Here is a 15,128-nt window from a genome sequence, read left to right on the forward strand (position 1 = left end):
AAGAATCAGTGAACTTGAAGATAGGACAACTGAAATTAATGACTTTGAGGAAAAGAAAGAATAAAAGTAAGAAAAGTGAACAGAAATTAAGGGACTTATGGGATACCATCAAGTAGGTTTGCATTATGAGAATTGAAGAAGAAGAGAGTGAGAAAAAATCACGGAAATTATTTGAAGAAATAATGACTAAACTCCCAAAATTTTGAAAGACATGAATCTATAAATAAAAGAAGCTCAATAATTCCAAGTAATGTAAACTCAAAAAGACCCACATGGAGGTATGTTATAATCAAACTGTCAAAAGGAAAAGACAAAAAGATAATCTTGAAAGCAACAAGAAAAAAGAGATGCATCACATACAAGCTATCCCCAATGAGATTATCAGCCTATTTCTCAGTGGAAACTTTGGAGTGGGGTGATGTATTTAAAGTACTAAAAGTAAAAACTGTCAAGCAATGAGCCTACCCTGATGGCCTAGTGGTTAAATTTTGATGTGCTCCACTTCAGTGGCCCAGGTTTGGTTCCTGGGTGCAGAAACACACCATTTGTCTGTCAGTAGTGATGCTGTGGTGGTGGCTCACATAGATGAACTAGAAGAATTTAAAACTAGAATATATGGCCATGCACCAGGGCTTTAGGGAGGAAAAAAAAAAAGAGAAAGATTGGCAACAGGTGTTAGCTCAGGGTGAATCTTTCCCAGAAATAAAATCAAGACACTCTCAGGATTTCAGAAGCTGTTGGTTCTGAGAGAAACCAAATAAAGATATCTCACCATGGTGTTTCCTCATGTGAACCTTGAGAAGTGAATCCTAAATTCCCAGAAAGGGTGTGCAGGTGCTCCCTTCATTAAAAAAACAAAATGAAACAAAACTGTCAACCAAGAATTCTGTAGCTGGTAAAACTGTCCTTCCAAAATGAGGGAGAAATTAAGACATTCCAGCATAAGCAAAAACAGGGAATCAAGACATGTCACTACAGAAAACCAAATATAAAAGAGGCTGGCCTTGTGGCATAGTGGTTAAGTTCACACACTCAGCTTTGGTGGACTGGGGTTCACTGGTTCAGATCCCAGGTGCAGACCAGGGCACTGCTTATCAGGCCATGTTGGGGCAGGCATCTCACATATAAAGTGGAGGAAGATGGGCATAGATGGTAGCTCAGGGCCAATCTTCCTCAGCAAAAGGAGGAAGATTGGTGGCAGATGTTGATTCAGGGCTAATCTTCACCCCCCTCCCCAAAATTACCAAAAACTTAAAAGAAAGCAGTAGTGGAGGAAATGAGGGACAGAAAAAAAAATGATAGGAGACATAAAAAACAAATGGCAAAAGTAAGTCTTTTCTTATAAGTAATTATTTTAAATTTAAATGGACTAAATTCTCCAACCAAAAGGCAGAGTTTGGCAGAATAGGTAAAAACACTTGGTCCTACCACGTGTTCTATACAAGAGACTCACTTTAAATATAAGGACATACATAGGTTGAAAGTGAAAGGATAGAGGAATGATATCAGCATCATGGCAGCATGAGTATTTTTTCTCTCCCCTTTGATTTACAACTAAGTGGACAACCAAACCTAAGTGCCTCTGCACATTATACTAGGACACCTGGGAGTTTCTACCCACATACTCATTCAAAAGTGGGCAGATAGGCCTTAGTGGGGGCTGCAGATCCAAGGGAGTTGGTGAGCCTCCCCTATCCTCAGGCACCATGATGGAGAAAATGAAACCTGGAGAGTGCAAAACTGGACAGTTACCCACGGGCAATAGAGAATTTGTGGAGGTCCAGCCTGCCTGACGGGGAAGCCAGCATTCCATTGGAGCATGATAGAGATGAGTTTTGAAGCAGAGGAGATGGAAGAACTCACCAAGTCAGCTCCTCTCCCCAGGGTGATACTGCAAGGTACTGGACTTTGGGCAGCACCATAGGTTAGGTAACCACCTCAGCAGAGGAGGTGGAAAGTGAAGGCGGTAAATGACAGTCTGGCTGACCCAGTTGTGCAGTTGCAGCTGAAGGGACCCATTTCTCTCTAGAAGCACCTGGATTTCTGAGAAGGGACCTCTGACTGGGGGACGGAGAGGAGAGGAAAGGAGACAGACAAGAATATCAAAGGGAACTGGAGGAACGTGTTTCATGCTGTCCACTTTGGGATTTCAGCAGGAGGTCCACCCATGGACCTCTAGGGTCCCCCTACTGAGCCCGTGGGCATTCCCCCAAACCACAGGTGCTAAATCCCACTTTTCTGCCATTGCTCCTTGTGCATGCTTGTGAGTTCATCTGGGAGAACCAGCTTCCTTAGGAGAAACCACAAACTCAAGCTGTAGCACCATCTTCTGGAATACAAAAGAAAAGTTTCTGATTACCAGCTGCTTGAACTGTAAGAAACAAAGTTAACATAAATTCTTAACTAAGAAAGCTGTCTGCTGCTTCAAATGCAAAAGTAGAAGCACATGTTGTCAAACACTATGAAAAATCAAGAAAATATGGTATCACACAAAGGAAATGAGAATTCCCTCGCAACTGAAATCAAAGACATAGAATATTGTGATCTAACTGATAAAGAATTCAAAATAGCTTTTATGAAGAAGTTCAATGAACTACAAAACTCAAAAAGGTAATTCAATGAACTCAGGAATAAAATTAATGAACAGGGAAGTTCTTTTTTTTTATGTTGGCAATAACCATTTTAATATGGAAATTGTCTAGTAATACATTGAACTACACAGGTATAGAAATCAATTGAAGAAATCTATAAAATCATATTGAAGAATGTAAAACAGCACTTAGAGAAGGAAGACACTCTATTCATATTATATAAAAATGTAAATAATAATTTAATTAATGATGAGAATTATTGAAATTCTAGTTAGCATCCCTTTTATGTGAACTGGATAAAAATTATTTTACAAGTTTTTTATGATTTTTTTATTTTATTGCAGTAACATTGGATTATAACATTATATAGCTTTCAGATGTACATTGTAATACATTTCAAATTCTGTGTAGATTACATCATTGAACAGAGAAGTTCTTTACCAAAGAGACTGAGATTATAATAAAGAACCAAACAAAAATTCTGGAGCTAAAGAAGTCAATAAATGAGATGAAGAATCCAATAAAGAGCATAGGTAACAGGGCAGAATTACACATACAAGTCCATGAAGCTAATATAACACCCTATTATCTTAATTCAAAAAGACCTTTTCCAAGACACATTATAATGAAACTGTCAAAAGTCAATGAGAAAGAATCTTAAAGGCAGCCAGGGAAAAAAAGTAACCTACAAAGGAACCTCCACTAGGCTATCAGCAGATTTCTCAGCAGAAACTCTACAGGCCAGGAGAGAGTGGAATGACTTATTCAAAGTGTTGAAAGATAAACTAAACTAAACTAAACTAAAGCCTTTCCCAGACAAACAAAACCTGAGGGAATTCACCACCACTAGACCTGCTTTACAAGAAATGCTGAAAGGAGCTCTTCAAACTGAAATGAAAAGAAGCTAATCAGTGACATGAAAACATATGAAAATATACAACACTGGTAAAGGTGATTAACAGACAGAAATGGAAAACTGTCTCTAAATTAGAAGGGTGTGTTAACCACTTAACTATTGTATAAAGGTTAAAGGAAAGAGCATAAAAATAACTATGTGTGCTATAATTTGTTAAGGAACTCACAGCATGAAAAGAGATAAATTGTGACATGAAAAATATAAAAAGAGGGGGTCAGCCTTGTGGCCACGTGGTTGAAGTTCCACATACTCTGCTTCAGTGATCTGGGTTTGTGGGTTTGGATCATGGGTGTGTAACTACTCCACTCATTAGCCATGCTTGCTGTGGAGACATCCTACAAACAAAAAATAGAAGAATATTGACATAGATGTTAGTTCAGGGCTAATCTCCCTCAAGCAAAAAAAGAAAGATTGGCAATGAATGTTAGCTCAGGGCAAACCCTCCTTACCAAAAAGAAGAAAAAAATATATATATAAAGAGGAGGAATAAAAGGATGGAGTCTTTACAGGCAAATTAAGCTGCTATCAGCATAAAATGCATAAGATATTTTATCTATGAGAATATGTAATTATGTAAGCCTCATGGTAATTATAAAGCAAAAATCTAGAGTAGATTCACAAAAGATAAAAAAGGGAGTCTGCACATATCGCCACAGAAAATCACCAATTTACACAGGTACTTGGAAACAGAGGGAAAAAGAAACAATGGAGACACAAAGCAACAAGAAGGCAAGTGATAAGATGGCAGTAGTATATCCTTACATATCAATAATCACTTTAACTGTAAGTAGATTTAATTCACCAATCAAAAGTCAAAGAGTGGCTGAATGGATAAAAAAAGACCTAATTATATGCTGCCTACAGTGCCATTTTGTGATTTATAAGAGGGAACTCATTTCAGCTCTAAAGATACCCATGGGGCAAAGTGAAGGGGATAGAAGAAGATATTCCATGTAAATGGAAACCAAAAGAAAGTGTGTGTAGCCAAACTTATATCAGACAAAATAGACCTCAAGCCAAAAATGATAACAAGAGACAAAAGGTCACTGTATAATGATAAAGGGATGAATACATCAAGAAGATATAACAATCATAAATATATACACACCCAACACTGAAGCAACTAAATATATTAAGTAAATACTAACATATCTGAATGGGGAAATAGACAGCAATACAATAATAATTAGGTACTTCAATACCCCACAGTCAGTAATGAATAGATCATCCAGATGGAAAATCAACAAAGAAATGTTAGAATTGAACCATACTTTAGACCAAATGGACTTAACAGACATATATAGAACATTCCATCCAACAGCAGCAGAGTACATGTCCTTCTCAAGTACACACAAAAAATTCTCCAGGATAGGTCTTATGATAGGGCACAAAACAAATCTTAGCAAATTTAAGAAGATTGAAATCACACGAACTATCTTTTCTGGCCACTACAATAAGAGGAAAGCTGGAAAATCCACAAATATATGGAAATTAAATAACACACTTCTGAACAACCAATGTTTCAAAAATGAAATCAGAAGGGAAATTTAAAAAAAATCTCAAAACAAATGAAAATAGAAATACAACATATCAAATCTTATGAGATGCAGCAAAAGCAATTCTGAGAGGAAAGTTTATAGCAACAAATGTATATATCAATAAATTAGAAATCTCAAATAAACAACATAACTTTACACCTCAAGGAACTAGAAAGAGAAGAACAAATTAGGCGCAAAGTTATCAGAAGGAAAGAAATAACAAATATCAGAGCAGAAATAAATGAAAAAGTGATTGGAAAAACACTAGACAGGATCAATAAAACTAAGAGCTAGTTTTTTAAAAAGAAGATAAGCAAAATTGACAAACCTTTAGCTGGACTAAGAAAAAAAGAGACAACTCAAATAAATAAAATTATAGGTAAAAGAGGAGACATTACAACTGATACTACAGAAATACATAGGATCATAAGAGACTACTGTGAACAATTATATGCCAATAAATTAGATAACCCAGAATAAATGGATGCATTTCTAGAAACACACAACCTACCAAGACTGAATTAGGAAGAAATAGAAAATCTGAATAGACAATGAGTAAAGAGATCGAATCAGTGCAATATTGTGATTTATAAGAAATGTATATGTGGTCATTCAGATGACCAAAATATACTTTTCACATATATTTGGTCTCTGTCTATAATTCCTGGCTCACAGCTCCCCAAACCCTTGAAATTTCAATTTCCTAAGTGATGAGAGCCATAAAGGTGCCTTTTGTTATGTAATAAGGTGACTTTTGGACCTCACCTAGGGATAGGGCCTGATTGCCAGGAGAACCAGCTATTTGATCAGAGAACTGGAACTGTCAGTCCCACCCCTTGATTTCTGGGGATGTGCTGGGGACTTGAGGTTGAAACAATTGCCAATGGCCAATGACTTAGACAATCATGACTACATAATGAAGCCTCCATAAAACCCCAAAAGGACAACACATCAACCAGTTTTTGAAGAGCTTCCATCTTGGGGAACCAGAATGCCTCCACATGCCATCATACTGGGCCCCAAGCTCCGTGAGAACAGAAGCTCCTTTGTTTGGGACATTGCCCAATGTATCTCTTCACCTGGCTGTTGATTTGTGTCTTTTAATAGCGTTTTTAATAAATCGGTAATCTAGTGAGTAAATGGGTTTTCCTGAGTTCTGCAAGTCTTTCTACCAAATTAATTGAACCTGAGGAAAGGGTTATGGAAATTGCTGGTTTATAGCCAATTGGTCAGAAGCACAGGTAACAACCTGAACTTGTGACTGGCATCCTGAGTTGGAGGGGGTTGTTGAAACCTCTAGTTTGTAGCCAGGTAGTCAGAAGCACAGGTAACAACTTGAGCTTGCAACTGGTGTCTGAAGTAGAGGGTGCTCTTGTGTGACTGAGCCCTTTACCTGTGGCATCTGATTTTATCTCCAGGTAGATAGTGTCAGAATTGAGTTGAATTCTTGGACATCCTGCTGGCATCTTAAAACTGCTTGTTGGTGTGGGGAAGCCTCCATAAACACACATTGGAATTGGATCCAGGAACCCTTTGGCAATGAGTAATCAAAAACATCCCAACAGAGAAAACCCCAGGATCAGACGGCTTTACTGTCAAATTCTACCAAACATTTAAAAAAGAATTAATGCCAATTCTTCTCAAACTCTTCCAAAAATTTAGCACTTCCAAACTCAGTCTACAAGGCTAGCATTACTCTGATACCAAAGCCAAATGACACTACAAAAAAAGAAAACTATTGACCAGTATCCCTGATGAATATAAATGCAAAAATTCTCAACAAAATATTAGCAAACTGAATTTAAGAACACATTAAAAGGATTATACACCATGCCCAAGTGGGTTTTATCCCTGGGATGCAAGGATGGTTCAACATAGGCAAATCAATAAATATAATACATCACTTTAATAGAATTAAAGATAAAAATCACATGATCCTGGGGCTGGCCCAGTGGCATAGTGGTTAAGTTTGTGTGCTCTTCTTCAGCGGCCCAGGGTTCACTGGGCATAGACCTGCACACCACTTGTCCAGCCATGCTGTGGAGGTGTCCCACATACAAAATAGAGGAAGATAGGCACAATCTTCCTCAAGGAAAAAAATAAAGAGGAAGGTTGACAATAGATGTTATCTCAGGGCTATCTTCCTCACCAAAACTAAAATAAAAAAAAATCACATGATTATCTCTGTAGATGCAGAAAAAGCATATGACAAAATACGATAGCCTTACATGACAAAAACCATCAACAGATTGGGTACAGAAGAACATACCTCAACATAATACAGGCCTTATATGACAAACCCACAGCTAGCATTATACTCAATGGAGAAAAATTAAAATCTTTTCCCCTAAGATCAGGAAGAAGACAAGGATGTCAACTCTCACCACTCCTATTCAATATATTACTGGAAGTCATAGCTAGTGCAATTAGGCAAGACAAATAAATGAAAGGCATCCAAACCAGAAAAGAAGAAGTAACATTGTTGCTGTTTGCAGATGATGTGATTTTGTTTATAGGAAGTCCACAAAACTCAACCAGAAACTGTTGGAACTAACCAACAACTTCAGTAAACTTGCAGGATACAAAATCAACATACAGAAATCAGTTGCATTTCTATACATTAATAATGAAACATCTGAAAAAGAAATAAAACTATCCTATTCACAATAGCATCAAAAGCACTAAAATCCTTGACAATAAATTTAACCAAGGAGGTAAAAGATCTGCACAATGAAAATGATAAGACTTTGCTAAAGAAGTTGAAGAAGACACAAACAAATGGAAAGACATCCTGTGTCCAAGAATCAGATAAATTAACATTGTTAAAACATCCATACTACCCAAAGCCATCTATAGATTCAATGCAATTCCCATCAAAATACCAGTGGCCTTGTTCACAGAAATAGAAAAAACAATCCTAAAATTTGTATGGAACTACAAAAGATCCTGAAGAGTGAAAGCAATCTTGAGGAAAAAGAAAAAAGCCAGAGGTATCACACTGCCTGATTTAAAACTATACTGCAAAACTATGTAATAAAAACACTATGGTATTGGCATAAAAATAGATACATAGACTGATGCAATATAATAAAGAGCTCAGAATTACCCCACCCCCGACACACATATATGGTCAACTAATATTCAATAAGGGAGCCAAGAACATCCACCAGGGAAAATATATTCTCTTCCACAAATGGTGTTGGGAAAACTGGGTAAATATATGTAAAGAAATGAAATTGGACCCCTATATTACACCACTTACAATAATTAACTCAAAATAGATCAAAGACAAATATAAGATCCAATACCATAAAACTCACAGAAGACAACATAGAGAAGAAGCTCCTTGACACTGGTCTTAGCAATGGTTTTCTGGATACGACACCAAAAGCACAAAGAATGAAAGCGAAAATCAACGAGTGGAACGACATCAAATTTAAAAGCTTCTACACAGCAAAAGAAACAGTTAACAAAATGAAAAGGCAACCTACAGAATGGAAGAAAACTTTTGCAAACCATATCTCAGATAATAGGTTAATATCCAAAATATATAAAGAACTCATACAACTTAATAAGATAAAACCAAATAGTTTGATTAAAAAAAAGAAGAGAGGAACTAAATACGCATTTTTCAAAAGAAGATATCCAAATGGCCAACAGGTAAATGAAAATCATCAGATAAGTGCAAATGAAAACCACAGTGAGCTATCACCTCACACTTGTGAGAATGGCCCTCATCATGAAGACTAAAGATAACAAGTGTTGGCAAAAATGTGAAGAAATGGGAACTCTGTACACTCTTGGTGGGAATGTAAACGTGTTCAACCAGTATGGAAAGTGAACATTCTTCAAAAAATTAAAAATAGATCTACCATATGATCCAACAATTCCACTCCTGGGTATATACCCAAAGGAAATGAATACAGGGTATTGAAGAGATATATACACACATGTTTACTGCAGCATTATTCACAATGATCAAGATATGGAAACAATCTAAGTGTTCATCAATGGATGAATGGATAATGAAGATGTGGTGTATATATATAAATGACCATTTACATATACATATACAATGGAATATTATTCAGCTATGAAAAATAAGGGCATTCTACCATTTGTGAAAACATGGATGGACCTTGAGCATATTATGCTAAGTCAGATAAGTTAGACAGAGAAAGGAAAGTACCATATGGTGTCACTTATATGTAGAATCTAAAAAGCCAAACTCATAAAAAGAGAAAGTAAATGGTGGTTACCAGAGGATGGTGGATGTGGGGATAGGATAGATGTTATTTAAGGGTACCAATTTGCAACAAGTAGTAAATAAGCCCTAGAGATCTAAAGCACAGTATTGTGAATATAGACAACAATATTGTACTATAATCATCAAACTTGCTAAGAGACTAGAACTTAATAATTGCAACCACTAAAAAGAAAGGATAATTATGTAATGTGATAGAGATGCTAATTATTGCTACAATGGCAATCATATTGCAATATATAAATGTGTCAAACTAATGCTATACACCTTAAATTTGCACAATGTTATATGTCAAATATATTTTAATAAAAAAATAAAGTCACAGACAATAAAAAGAAAGAAAGTACTTGAAAGAATGGAAAAGATATTCCATTCAAATTGTAAGCAATAGGGAGCTGAGGGAGTTATACTAATATCAGACAAATTAGATTTTAAGTCAAAAGTGTTACAAGAGACAAAGAAGGACATTAATATTGATAGAAGTGTCAATTCATCAAAACGATATAAAAATTATAAACATATATGCACCAACATCAGAATTCCAAAATATATGAAGCAAACATTAACAAAATTGAAGGGAGTAATAAACAGTTCTACAATAATAGTCCTAGACTTTAGTACCCTACTTTCAATAGTGAATAGAACAATAAGATAGAAGATCAACAAGGAAATAGAGAACTTGAACAACATTATAAACAAATTAGACCCAACAGACATATACAGATCATTCCACCAAAAAACCCAGCAGAATATACATTTTTCTCAAAGGCACATTGAACAATCTCCAGGATAGACAATATTTTAGGTCACAAAACAAGTCTTAATAAACTTAAAAAGATTGAAATCATACAAAGTGTCTTTTCCATTTATGATAGAAGAAAACTAGAAATCAAAAGAAGGAAAATTGGAAAATTCACAAATGTGTGGAAATGAAAGAACTAATGAGTCAAAGAAGAAATCACAAGGGAAATTAGAACATATCTTGACACAAACAAAAGTTAAAGTACAACATACCAAAACTTATGGGATGGAATGAAAGCATCCCATAAATTACAGTTATATAGGATGCTATCCCATAAGCATCTCAAACTTATAACTGTAAAAGCTTACATTTAAACAGAAGAAAGATCTCAAATTAACAAATTAGATAACCTAGATGAAATGGACAAATTCCCAGATACACAAACCTACCAAGACTGAATCATGAAAAAATAGAAAATCAGAATAGACCTACAACTAGTAAGGAGATTGAACCTATAATCTAAAACCTTCCTACTTTTGTTTAAAAGTCCAGGATCAGACGGCTTCACTGGTGAATTCTACCAAACATTCTACCAATCCTCCTCAAATTCTTCCAAAAAAAGTGAAAAAGAGAGAACACTTCTCAACTCATTTTATGAGGCCAGCATTACCCTGATACCAAAGTCAGACAAACATGTTACAAGAAAAGAAAAGTACAGATCAATATCCCTTAGGAATATTGATGCAAAAATCCTTCATAAAATACTAGTATACTAGTATATGCTAGTACTAGTATAGTAAAAATACTAGTATATGAAAAAGGATTATACACTATGACCAAGTAGGATTTATTCCTGGAACACAAGGATGATTCAACGTACAAAAATCAGTGTAATACATTACATTAACAGAAAGAAAAAGAAAAACTCATGATGACCTCAATGCAGAAAATGAATTTGACAGAATTCAATACTCCATAATAAAAACGCTCAATAAAGTATAAAACAAGGAAAATACCTCAGCATAATAAAGGCCTTACATGAAAAACCAACAGCTAACATCATATTTGATAGTGAAAGACTGAAAGATTTTCCCCAAGATCAGAAGACAAAGATGCTTGATTTTCACATTTCTATTTAGCATAACATTGGAAATGTTAGATAGAGCAAGAAAAAAGCAAGAAAAAGGAAATAAAATCATCCAAATTGGAAAGGAAGAAGTAAAATTATCTCTGTTTGCAGATGACATGATCTTACACTTAGAAAATCATGATGATTCCACAAAAAACTGATAGAACTAATAAATGAATTCAGCGAAGCTGTAGGAGAGGAAATCAACATGCACAAATCAGTTGCCTTTCTATACAGTAACAATCTGAAAAGGAAATTAAGAAAACACTTTATTTTCAATAGCCTTGAAAAGAATAGAGTGCTTAGGAATTAACGTAACCAAGGAGGTTACAGAATTGTACATGGAAAACTGCAGAACATTCCCAAAAGAAATTAAAGAAGATGTAAATAAGTGGAAAGACTACCATGTTCATTGATTGGAAGACAATATTGTTAAGATGCCAAAACTACTTGAAGCAATCCACAGATTCAATGAAATTCCTGTCAAAACACTAACAGTGATTTTGCAGAAATATAAAAATCCATCTCCAAATTTGTATAGAATGTTGAGGAGCTACAAATAGCCCAAACAATGTTGAATAAGAACAAAGTTAGGGGACTACACTTCCAGATTTCAAAACTTACTGCAAAGTTGCGCTAATAAAAACAGTGTCATCCTGGCATAGCAACGGACATACAGACCAATGGAATAGAATAGATTGCCCAGAGATAAACCATATATTTGTTAAAATGATTTTTGACAAGGATGACAAGACCGTTCAATAGGGAAAGGATGGTTTTTTCAATAAATGGTGCTGAGAAATTGGATATTTACATGTGAAAGAAAGAATTTGGCATCATTATCCTGCATCAGATACAAACATTACCTCAAAATGAATCAAATACTTAAATATAAGAGCTAAAACTACAAAATGCTTAGAAGAAAACATAAAGGAAAATCTTCATGACATTGGATTTGGCAATGACTTCCTGGATATGATGCTAAAAGGCAAAAAAGAAAATACAGGTAAATTGGACTTCATCAAAATTAACTTTTGTGCACCAAAGGACACTATCAACAGAGCAAAAAGGCAGATTACAGAAAGGGAGAAAACACTTGCAAGTCATATCTGATAGGAGATTAATATCCATTGTACATAAAGAACTCCTAGAACTGAATAACAAAAAAAGTTCCAAACAATCTAATTCTAAAATGGGCAAAGGAGTTGAATAGACATTCCAAAGAAGGTATATGAATATCCAATAAGTACATAAAAAGATACTCAATATCACTAATTAGAATAATTCAAATTGAAAACATGAGATACCATATCACACTCCTTAGGATTGCTACATAAACAAACAAAAAAACCCCATAATACAGCAAGTATTGGTGAGGATGTGGAGAAATCCTTGTATATTGCTCGTGGGAATGTAAAATGAGTTTCTGTGGAAAATAGTATAGTGGTTCTTCAAAAACTAAATATAGAATTACTATATGGTCTAATGATTCCACTTCTGAGTATACACCCAAAAGAATTGAAAGTGGGGACTTGAAGGGATATTTGTACACCCATGTTCACAGTAGCATTATTCACAGTATCTAAAAGGTTGAAACAGCCCTAGTGTTTAACAACAGATGAATGAATAAACAAATTTGGTGTATATATACACAATGGAATATTATGTAGCCTGAAAAAGGAATGAAATTTTGATACATACTATGACTTGAATAAACCTTGGAGATATGTACTAAGTGAAATAAGCTAGAAACAAAAGGATAAATGTTGAATGATTCCACTTATATGAGGTACCTAGAATAGTCAGATTTATAGAGACAGAAAGTAGAATTGTGGTTACTACAGGCTGGTGGAAGTGAGGAGGGGATGGGGAGTTATTGTTTAATGGGTACAAAGAGTCAGTTTGGGATGTTGAGTAAGTTCTAGAGATGGTTAGTGGTGATGGTTGCACAATATTGTGAATGTAGTTAATGCCACTAAATTGTATAACAAAAAGTGGTTAAAGTGATAAATTTTATTTTGTATATATATTTTACCATAATAAAAGAAAGGCTCAGGAGGAAACAATGTGATAATACCGTCAAAAAAATTAAACTTAACTTTTAATCTATTGATGCACTGGTCTGAGCACCCCACAGTTAATTATTTAACTAATTAATTAATTCATTTATCCATTTGCCTAAGTAATGTACCTGCCCTGGCAATAGTAGTAGGTGGTGGGATGAGAAAAAAAATCTTTCTCTAAAAGAAACCCACAGTCTAGAGAACAGGTGTTAAATTTAGGGTCCATAGATAGACATCAGGGAGGTTGTATACCTCCTAAAATTGTACATGAAAGTTGTTTTTTTCTGTAAAAATCTCTTTAACTTGCATCCCATTCTCAAAGATAACTGTGATCTAAAAATGATTAAGAACTAGTGGTCTGGGGTACAAGAGAGAAAGTAAACACTGGGCAACAGGGAAATATGCTAGAAGGGACTACACTGTGTCCATTCAGGGAACCAGAGTGGAGAAACATCCAAGATGAACTCAAGAAGAGTAACCAAGTGTTAAGTGTCTAGAAATCAATATATGTCAGGAATAACTGAGAGAACTCAGCAACTATGATGTGGAGAAAAGACGATTGACACTTTTATATACTTTGAAGGACTATTTTAGATAAGTCACATTCTCTTTTATAGTCAACTTCCTTTACTGGTTTTGGGAAAGAGGGCATTTGGCATAATTCTGTTGCTGAGTGATACTTCCGGCAAGTGCTTTGCCATGCTACTTGTTCCTCACTCAAGTTCTAACTGCACTGTGGGTCACCACTCAGTTGGCCTACACTCCTGGACCACCCTCTCTTTCATAGGATGTTCTTCCCTTAGTATCAGGGGAGAGGTGATTGTAGGGCAGGCAGTGTTTGCATTTACTGATCCGTCCCTTCAAGGAAAAAGTTTAAAGGAACACTTCATATTGATGTCTTTCATGGACTAATGGAAAATACTACAAAGTTAAACTATTGAAATTAAGGTCATGCTGCAGACTGGGTTGTGACTGTTCTTCTTGAGGCTTCAGATCTACTCCTATCTTAAGGCTTTAGATCATGATTTTGTCTTAGTTCCTCCCATTCAGGCTTGCTCTAGATATTTACTTCAACCTACACAATACCTGGGGTGGGAGGGTGTATTGATAGGATAGTCTTCTTACGTAAGAAGTTTAGAAGTAGGCTGTTCCAGAGATCCACTGTGCACAAAGATCCCTTTCTGCTGCATCCTTCTTGGTGTTTCAGCTTGGCCCTTGCTTCACCCCTCATCAAGGCAACACAGCTGCTGTAGTTCAGGTGTCACATATAGTTGCAACAAGGTTTGGTCAAGGAGGAGGGCGCCTCTTCCCATGCCTGTCTGGTTATTTGTTAGCAGGGAAATCATTCCCAGATTGTCATAGCCATCTTTACTCTAGGACCTCTTGACCATGCCCTACTGCAAGGATGTTGGGAAAGCAGGTATCTAGCATATCCAGCCCCTGTCTTGGGAGGTGGGCACAGCTAGCTAGGAATAAGGGAGTAGGAGAATAGCTTTTATGGAGAACATCAACAATACTCAAAAGGGAGAAATTTTCTTCACTGCTGCTTAGTGAGTGAATTTAAATTTAAATTCACTCTAAACTCATTAAATTTAGAGTTTGTTAATTCAATTTGTTGAATTTAGAGTTTGTTATTTTTACAAAAACTGTTCCAGAAAATTGAAGAGGAGGAATAGCTACCGACTTATTCTTTGTGCTACTCTGTACTATTCAGACCTACTCTGATACTAAAACTAGAAAAAAGTATGAAAGAGAGTATTAATATTAGAGCATTAAATATTATAGTAACACCACAATAACTTTAATGATACTCATCTCATTTGATATGACAGTACAAATTGCTTCTGGAGAAAAACAGATATGAAGTACAGTTTGCAATTAAAGA

This window comes from Equus quagga, chromosome 16, assembly GCF_021613505.1.
Source record: "Equus quagga isolate Etosha38 chromosome 16, UCLA_HA_Equagga_1.0, whole genome shotgun sequence".
NCBI classification, from domain to species: Eukaryota; Metazoa; Chordata; class Mammalia; order Perissodactyla; family Equidae; genus Equus; species Equus quagga.